This window comes from Macaca nemestrina, chromosome 18, assembly GCF_043159975.1.
Source record: "Macaca nemestrina isolate mMacNem1 chromosome 18, mMacNem.hap1, whole genome shotgun sequence".
Taxonomy (NCBI): domain Eukaryota; kingdom Metazoa; phylum Chordata; class Mammalia; order Primates; family Cercopithecidae; genus Macaca; species Macaca nemestrina.
The window spans coordinates 1,452,964-1,462,924 of NC_092142.1; positions in this window are offsets into that span (position 1 = coordinate 1,452,964).

Consider the following 9,961-nt stretch of genomic DNA (forward strand, 5'->3'; position numbering starts at 1 on the left):
AGGAGGGAGGACGTGGTACCCACAGCTGGGGTGGAGGAGGGAAGGGGTCCACAAAGTAGGTCCCTGCTATGGAGCCTCAGGTGCTCTCCGCTGTGGCCACCGACTGCCAGGAAGTTGGTCAGCCTCACAGCGTGGCGTGGAGTTGGGCCGGGCAGGGCTAGACACCCGCCAGGGGCACCCCAACTGCAGGTAGGATACCAGAAGTTGGCCTGGGGTGCAGCTGTCGCTTGGCTTACACAGGATCACCAATGGCTGCCGTGGCTCAGGCGTCCCTCTCCTGCCACGCTGGGGACAGTCACACAGGCTTTCGGGTCAGTGAGGACACTCCAGCGGGTGTCGGAGCCTGGAGGGAGGGGAGTGGGGTCGGGCAGGCCCCCACCGAGCCTGGACGGTGGGGCAGGTGGAAGAAGGGCGTGTGCCCGGCTGTGCACTGTGGGTCTGGTGAGCGTGGCCGAGGGGCACAGCTGCTCTTGTTCAGGGCTGCCATGAGTGCTCAGCCCGCCTGGCCACAAGCCGGTCACCAGGGACCTGGCGTCTGCTACCCACAGGCCTGAGGACCCCAACAGCAGTCCCAGCCCAGGCCCCGAAAAGTTGGGCAGAGGAGAGCAGGAGGCCCCTGTGTCCCTGAGACCCATCCTTGGCAGGCTGGGCTGGGCTGTGGGGGACACACCTGCTCTGGGGGACGTGGGAGGGGGGCGTTTCCGGGCCTGCAGCTGTTGGCCCCGAGGACAGACACAGCCTCCCCGGCAACAGCTGGGCCGGAGGCTCGGGAGCCAAGAGAGACCAGAGCCCAGGCCGGCCCGGCCCCCACCAGGGATCAGTTACTTCGGCTACAGATGCCAGAGTGGGGGACTCACAGGGGGTGAGCACCAGGCTGGGGTGGGCCAGGGCTGCAGTGCTCTCCCACCCAGGCTTGGCCACAGGACGAGCCAGCCCCTGCCTCTGTCAGCTCAGCAATCTGCAGGGACTGCTGTCTTGCTGAGTGCAGGACGCTGACCCCAGGATGTCACCGTCTGATGCCGCCCAGGCCCTCCCCTCGGAATCCCTGCTTAGTGACCACGGCCACCCCAGCCCCTCCCACCGACCCCAGGCAGAGCATGAGGACCACGGCCACCCCAGCCCCTCCCACCAACCCCAGGCAGAGCACGGGGCCCCACCTACACCCAGCAGGTGCAGACTGGGCAGGGCAGGGTCCCAGGAGGGTGCATGCTTGGGGAGCCCCAGCACCCAGAGAGTGGGGGTCCAGGGAGGAGCCGCCCTGCTGGGCACAGCGCAGTTTCTGCAGACCCCTTGCTGGCTTTGCCTCAGCACTGAGAGCCCAGCAGCACACAGTAGGTGCTCAGCAAATGCCGGGGGGCGAGGGTAAGCGAGCACTCACATGGGGAAGCACTGACTGCGGTTTCACCGCCTGCCTTGGGTTCAGAGTTGGGCCAGCACCCCCACCTAGGCCCTGGATGGGCGGCAACCACTGCCTCTCTGTTTCTGGGGCTCTGACTCCCAGCATCCAGCAGCCAGGGACCCGGCCTCCCCCAAGGCCTGGGAGCAGCTGAGCGGCCAGATGTCAAGTGGCAAACCCAGGCCAGGGTTGGGTGCCGGCCTGGAGGGCCCCTGTGGCAGCTGACCCCGCCCCTCCTGGTCCTGCCCACCCTCCTGGCCTGCCCAGGCTGCCACTGGCCTGAGGGTCCCAGTGAGGACGAGTTGGAGGTGGACACTGAGGGGGCTGGGGGCAGGCTGGCTGGGGCAGGGGGGCCAGGGCAGGGGCCTGGGCCTGTCCAGTGGCCACCTGCCCTCGGAAGGGTGACACCCCACTTTCTCCTCTGCCCAAGGAGGTGGGGTGAGGGTCAGACCCCGGCACCCATGTCTCTATTTATCTTTTCCCTGAAAAGCCTGCAGACCCTCATCTGAATTGCTCTGGCAGAGCCCAGGTGGGGTGCCCCCCAGCCCACACACACACAAAGGGCCGAGATGGCGCAGCCTGGCATGTGGGCAGCCCTAGTGTCTCCAGGCTGGGGTGCTGTGCGCCTGCCCACCTGGCCACAGTCCCCAACAGCCGGTTCAGCAAAGGACAGGCAGACCCTCCGGGCCAAGGACACACTGGCCTGGCCGGTGCGGGGCCACGGGGCGGCTTGCCAGGATTTGGGGATTTCGAGCCAGCTGCTACGGCAGGTGTGGCCCAGCCAGGCGAGTCCCACTGCCGGGAGGGTCGCCCACCAGCTGCTGGAGGGTGTGGGGCAGCCGGGCTGGCCACTCGCTGGCAGCAAAGCCAGCAGAGGGTGGGTGGGGCTGCGGGGAGGTGGGAGGGTCCCAGTCACACCCCCAGGGTCCAGCTTCCCTGGGCCCTGCGACCAGGCCAGGAAGGTCAGCCGGGCCGGTTCGGGCCCTGGGTCTTATCCTGGAAACCAGGGGTTTCGATCTGGGTGTGAGAAAGCCCTCGCCACAGGGCAGGAGGAGCCCTGCACGGAACCCCCCTCCCCTGTCCTCGGGCTTGAGCCGGGCAGGACTGGACGCCACACACCGGTGCTGCGGGGAGCCTTGGGAATTGCACGTGTGCCCCCCAGTGGCCAGTGCCGGCCGTGCTCAGCCTGAGTCTGCAGGGCCTGATGCGGGGTCCTGGGGCTTAGGGAGCCGAGGTCCCGGGTGGGGCTGCCCGGTGGTGTGGTCCTCTCAAAAGGCTGGATCAGAGGGCAGTGCTGGAAGTCTCCCTGGTCAGGAGCTGGTTTGCAGAGCTGAAGGGGAGGAGCGGGCAGGAGGTTGCCTGTGGCTGTGGTCCCGAAAATCAGGCCCTGCCAACGGTCTCTGAGGGCCAGCTGGGGAGGGAAGGGCCCACACAGTGTGTTCAGAGCCGGTCCCCGGGGTGCTCGGGCTCAGCCCTTCTGGGGACAGGGGGAGATGGAGCTGAGGGGCCGAGGGGCGGCCCGCCTCGTGGTGGTGGAAGAGCCACTGGGAACACCCCGGCTTTGGTGAGGCTGCACCCCCAGCGTTAACTGCCACGCCCCAGCGTGCCAGGTGCAAGCTACTCTCCATGGGCCCCAGCCTGTTGCAGGAACACTAAGCTCCAGGCCGGGAACGGACGGGCAGGGCTGCTGTAGGGGCTATGGCCTTGTGGGGTGAGGGTTGGTCAGGGGTGCTGGGCTGCTGTTGGGAGGCCAGGCCCCATCTGAGAGCCCGGCCATGGGACTCAAGGCCAGAGGGTGGCCAAGTTGAGGGTTGCCTGCCTTGGGGGGGCTCTGGCCCCAAACCCATCTACCTGGGGAGCAGAACTGAGGCAGGTCCCCAAGGGCAGACAGAGAAGTGACCTGGTAAGGGTGACCCCAGATCTCACTGCCTCTGCCCCAGCCCCAGTTCAGGATCCACTGGCTTCAGAGCCGCCCACCAAGCCTAACCTCGCGCAGGGACCACTTTGCCCACCAGATGGCGCCAGAGGCCGACGGTCCTGGCATCACGGTTCAAATGCGGAGACCGTCCGGTGGGGGCTGCCGCGAACCCTCCCTCGTGTGTCCAGGGCTGTCCTCGAGGGTCCCCAGGGCCAGGGCCTGGCTGGGGAGAGACCCAGGTGTGGTGGAGCTGGGGCGTCCAGCGCTGGGCAGTGGGCAGCCTGTGCCTGGGGACCCTGGTGGCACCCTGCCGGGTGGCAGAGAGCCTGGTCCCCTCCAGGAGCCCCCGCTTTCTCAGGCGGCCCTAAGCCCCTGCTGCTGTCCCTTCTGCCCCACGCCCCGTCCCCCTGTTTAATTCCCCCGACGGGGTCCGGGCAAGGACGAAGCAGGGTTCCCCCACCCTGGGGCTGGGAGGAGGACGTGGGGGCATCACCCAGTGTGGGGTCCAGGCAGATTCGGTTCACAGGGGACACAGGGGTCCCAGGGTGAGGACCCCTAGGGGGCCGGTCAGGGGGCGCTCAGAGCCATGGAGAGACGCCTGGTTGGGGAAGCTTTGCCAGCAGACCCTCCCTTCCCCCACCTGGAGTCCCGGCTCCCATCAGTCCCCACTTCCTGCTCGGTGTCCGGCCTCTACCTGCCCCTGGCCGACGCTGCTATTTGTCTCTTCGGCCACAGATCCCATGTCCATGTGACATGATCATGACAGGAGCTGTGGAGGGTCCCAGGGAGGCCGGCGCTGGGCTTGAACTTGCCCCGTGAAGGCCCCGAGTCCCCGGCTGTCACATCCTGACTGCTTCGTGTGAAGGGAAGGGGGTCACAGCCACGCTCCAAGAGAGGGGGCTACTGGCTCCCCCACCCCCACCCTCATGTGCACCCCAACCTGCCTGGGACACCCCACTCGGAGTCGGCTGGGGGCCTCAACCCAGTCACCCAAGCTGCGTCCTACCCCAGGAAACCCCCACGGGCCCCAACCAGTGCCCACCAGAGTCCCCAGGACACTCCAGCAGTGAGAAGTGGGGGCAGGAGGCTTTACGCCTGCGCCTCGTCTGTGAGCTTCAGGAGTCTCTTTGCACACTTCATAGGGCTGGAGGGGTTTTGTGTTTCAGACGGAGTCTCGCTCTGTCACCCAGGCTGGAGTGCAATGGCCGGATCTCAGCTCACTGCAAGCTCCACCTCCCGGGTTTACACCATTCTCCTGCCTCAGCCTCCTGAGTAGCTGGGACCACAGGCGCCGCCACCACGCCCGGCTAATTTTTGTGTTTTCAGTAGAGACGGGGTTTCACCATGTTGGTCAGGCTGGTCTTGAACTCCTGACCCAAACAATGTGCCTACCTCAGCCTCCCAGAGTGCTGGATTACAGGCATGAGCTACCGCACCAGGCCTGCTGTTTTTTGAGACAAGGCCTTGCTCTGTCCCCCAGGCTGGAGTGCAATGGTACCATCACATCTCACAGCTACCTCAAACTCCTGGGCTCAAGCGTTCCTCCCACCTCAGCCTCCCCAGTAGCTGGGACTGCAGGTGTGTTCCACCATGGCCCACTAATTTTTTAATTTTTTTGTAGAGATCAGGGTCTCGCTATGTTGTCCAGGCTGGTCTCTTGAACTCCTGACCTCAAGCAATCCTCCCACCTTGGCCTCCCAGAAAGTCCTGGGATTACAGGCATGAGCCATTGTGCCCAGCCTAGGGTTAGAGGGTGTTTTTTTTTTTGTTTTCTTTTTTAAATGTGTGGATGCTTCCTGATGTCTCCCACCCTCTTTGTTGGGTCTGAGTCTCGATTCATTTTTCCAGTATTCCGAGCAGGGATTGGAGAGTGTCTTCAATGTGAAAACATGGGTCTTTCTGCAGATTAGCCTCAGTCTCTTACCCACTTCTATACAGAGAGGCAACATCTGGGTGACTTCCTCAGGGCTGTCTTCCAACTCCCGTATTCTCTTTTGGCCATATCTAATCTGCTATTGAAGCCATCAGTTAGGTTTTTATACCAACAGCCACATTCCTTGTGTTAAAGGTCCTGCGTGGTAGATTTTCAAATCTGCTGGGTCCTTTTCATGCTATTATTTTTCATTTCTACTTTTATCTCTTTAGTCCTTTTAAACTCATGTATAGTCTTTTTTTTTTTTTTTTTTTTTTTTTTTTTTTTTTTTTTGACAGTCTTACTCTGTGGCCCAGGCTGGAGTGCAGTGACACGATCTTGGCTCACTGCAACCTCCGCCTCCCAGGTTCAAGCCACTCTCCTGCCTCAGCTTCCCAAGTAGCTGGGACTATAGGCGCCCACCACCATGTCCCGCTAATTTTTTGTATTTTTAGCAGAGACAGGGTTTCACCTTGTTGGCCAGGCTAGTCTTGAACTCCTGACCCCAAGTGATCTGCCCTCCTCAGCCTCCCAAAGTGCTAGGATTACAGGTGTGAGCCACTGCGCCCTGCCTATCTCTTTTAATTGTTCTATTATTATTTCTGGTTCTTTTTTTTTTTTTTTTTTTTTTTTTTTTTTTGAGACGGAGTCTGGCTCTGTCACCCAGGCTGGAGTGCAGTGGCGCGATCTCGGCTCACTGCAAGCTCCGCCTCCCGGGTTTACGCCATTCTCCTGCCTCAGCCTCCCGAGTAGCTGGGACTACAGGCGCCCGCCACCTCGCCCGGCTAGTTTTTTGTATTTTTTAGTAGAGACGGGGTTTCACCGTGTTAGCCAGGATGGTCTCGATCTCCTGACCTCGTGATCCGCCCGTCTCGGCCTCCCAAAGTGCTGGGATTACAGGCTTGAGCCACCGCGCCCAGCCTATTTCTGGTTCTTAAGATACTATTGACCAGGTGCAGTGGCTCACACCCGTAATCTTAGAACTCTGGGAGACCAAGGCAGGTGGATTGCTTGAGCCCGGGAGTTGGAGACCAGCCTAGGCAACCTGGTGAGACTCTCTCTACAAAAAAACAAAAAAAAGTTTGTTGGACTTGGTGGCACTGCCTATAGTCCCAGCTACTTGGGAGGCTGAGGCAGGAGGATAACTTGGGCCTAGGAGTCCGAGGCTACAGTGAGCTATGGTTGTGCCACTGTACTCCAGCCTGGGTGACAGAGCAAGACTTCATCTTTTTAAAAAAAATAAAATGAAACATTAAAAATTAAAAGATGCTGCCGTGTCTGCCAGTCCCTTGGGGTGTGAGCTCATCATTGCGGGCCGTTTCTTTTATGGAGCCCAAGCCCCAGGGGGATGCATCTCCACGGAGGGTGCACGTTTGCCTTTGCTGGAGCCTGGGTGGCCTCTATGTCCTGGTGTAGCAGGATGAGCCACAGACAAAACTCCTCAGACACCGGATTAAAGAAGGAAGAGGTTTTTTATTCGGCTGGGAGCGTCTTCAGACTCGCATCTTAAGAGCCGAGCTTCCCGAGAAAGAAATCCTTTGCCTTTTTAAAGGCTTACAACCTTAAGGGGTCCACGTGAAAGGGGCGTGATAAACCGAGCAAGCGTGGGAAACGTGACTGGGGGCTACATGCATCAGCTAACAGAACAAAAAGTTTTACAATGCTTTTCTTTTTATTTATTTTTATTTTTTATTTATTTATTTATTTATTTATTTATTTATTTATTTTTTGAGACGGAGTCTCGCTGTGTCTCCCAGGCTGGAGTGCAGTGGCGCGATCTCGGCTCACTGCAAGCTCCGCCCCCTGGGTTCATGCCATTCTCCCGACTCAGCCTCCCAAGTAGCTGGGACTACAGCCGCCCGCTACCACGCCCGGCTAATTTTTTTGTATTTTTAGTAGAGACGGGGTTTCACCGTGTTAGCCAGGATAGTCTCGATCTCCTGACCTCGTGATCCACCCGCCTCGGCCTCCCAAAGTGCTGGGATTACAGGCTTGAGCCACTGCGCCCGGCCTACAATGCTTTTTTTTTAAATACGGTGTCTGGGATTTACAGATAACACAAGTAGTTTAGGTCGGGGTTGATGTTATTATTATTACTTTTTTTAACTCCTAGGGCCGGGTGGTGGTGCCAAGGTTGTCTGACTGTTTATCTTACTTTTGTTTCTTTCTCTCTTTTCTCCTGTCTTGTGAACTAGGCAAGGTGGGGGGAGGAGGGCAGCAGGAGTAGTAGTGGTCTCCTTCCTTACTGGAACCAGACTCCATATCCCCCACCCCGTCCGCCGGCTGCCAGCAGTGCCCCATCCGTGCCCTGGTGAGAGAGGCAACGCCCCGGGGGTACAGGCACAGGCGTCAGCTTTGGGTCTGAGCCCCGGCCCGGCCCCGATCAGCTGCGTGGATGAGCGTGGGTGGGGGTTACCCCTGCCTGGAGCCCCCGCCTCCTCACCTGCAGCCTCACCTCCCTCACAGGCGTCAGGAGGGAAAACAGGTGTCGTAGACCTAAAAGGCTCAGCAGAAATGCCCGTTCTCCTTGCGGCCGTTACTGCATCTATCCAGCAGCCCCGCACCACAAACCCAAGGTCTAGAAGACCCTACGCCTCAGGCAGGGCTGAACAGGACAGACCTCGAAGAGCCGGTCCCCAGATCGGACCGCCAACGACCAGGCCCGATTCGCGCCTCCGGTCGGTCGGTGCCTTGGCAAGGCAGGAGCGGGCGAAACTCGTGGCCCTCCCAGGGAGCGGGCAGATGATGATGACCACTCCTGTGGTCAGAGACGGCCAGAGTCACAGGGGTTGTAGGAAGTGGCCGCAGGCACGGTCGGGGGCAGGCGGCATCTGCTTCGAGGGCCTGCGCGTGGCTTCCCTGCCCTCGCCAGCCTCTGCCGTGTGGGTCCTGGGAAATTGGCGCTTGATTGCATGAGCGGCCCTGGGCTCCAGTGCATTGGATCCTGCAGCACCGCTGTGGCCGTGGGAGGTGCTGGGGGCAGGGCTGACCCTGGGGCCTAGCTGGTTCCTCCCCGCCTGATGCCAGAGAAGGGAAGTGCTGAGCGTGTGAGGGGGTCAGTAGGGGAAGGGGGTGCAATGGGGTGGCCAGGAGCAGAGACCCCACCCCCCGAAGCACACACACTGGCCGCGTCTGAGGGGAAAGGAGCCCAGGGAGGTGGACGGGGCGGGCAGGGGTTGCCTGTTGCTGGCCTGGACGCCTGGGGGGCATCGTGCTGTCCTTGGGGCTGGCAGACTTCGGACCCCCAAAGCTCACAGCGCCAAACGTGATCCCCCACACCAGGCGGCGGCGGCTAGAACTGCGAGGGGAGGCAGCGGCTGCCCGGATGGGGAGGTGCTAGTCCTTTGACGAGGAGTTTGCACCTCATTCAAGTCCCCCACCTGGATCCCTGGTGAGGCATCTGGGGTCCAGCCTGGCAGGGGCCCCGGGTTTGCGTCTGTGGGGGTGTGGCCTCTGGGGGAGGACAGACCCTGGTGGGCACTGGTCACAGCTGAGCCGCCGTCAGGGCCACAGCCTTCACTTGCCTCAGGTCCCGGTTTCCGTACGTCACCCAGCGCCGTGTTTCTCCGCCAAGGCAGAGCCACGCCCCACCTGCGCGTTAATGCTGACTTATTACCGACTCTTCTCGAGTGAGAGGAATTCTCTCCAAATGCCCTTAGGCTTTCAGCTTCCAAATGAAATGAAATGGCTGATGAATCACTCAATCTCAATGTATTAGGAAAGATGTACCTATTTGCATCCGATGAGCAAAATGCACTTTTTTATTGATTTAAAAGTTGACTGAGGTGAACAAATCAGGGAAAATGGCTTTTTCATTTCCCTCTGAACAGCAAATTAAGCAACTTAAAAGAGCTTTGAATGAGTCAACAACAAAACGCCCCTAAATGTGGAAACGTGAAGGGCAAACATCTCAGCCTCGCTCTCGACGCTCACCGAGGACATAGCCTGCCTCCTGCCCTGGGAAGCTGGGGGCTGTGGAGGACCCCGGCCACGTGGACGTCCAGCCGCATCCCAAAGTCTCCAAGGGGAGAGGGGCCCCCAGCAAGCCTGTCTGGATTAGCCAAGATGAAGGGCTTCAGGAGTCATCAGAGATGGAACTGCCAGGCGCGATGGCTCAAGCCTGCCATCCTGACACTTTGGGAGGCCAAGGCGAGAGGATCACTTGAGCCCAAGAGTTCAAGGCCAGCCTGGGCCACACAGGGAGACCCCCATCTCTAAAAATATTTTTTAAAATTAGCCAGGTCTGATGGCACCTGTAGTCCCAGCTACTCGGGGGGCTGAGGTGGGAGGATCGCGTGAGCCCAGGCGTTAGAGGCTGCAGCAAGCCATGATCCTGCCACGGCATTCCAGCGACAGGTGAGAGAGATCCTGTCTAAAAAATACCTCACAACAACAGAGAGAGAGGGAGGGAGGAGCCTGCACGGGCTGAACTATTTTAGCGTCCTGGGGCTGCTGTAACGCAGGCTTACACCACCAGAAATTTATTCTCTCCCAGTTCTGGACACCACAAGTCCAGAAACAAGGTGTGGGCAGCGCCCAGCACTCTCCCTCTGGAGGCCCTGGGAGGATCCTTCCCTCCCCTTCAAGCTCTGGGGGCTCCACACCCCTGCTGCGGCCGACGCTCCAGGCCCTGCCTCTGTCTTCACAGGGCCTGCTCTGTGCCTCTGTCTCTGTTCTGCTCTGCTCTGCTCTTCACGGAGGAACACCAGTGACAGACTTGGGACCCAGCCTCAAT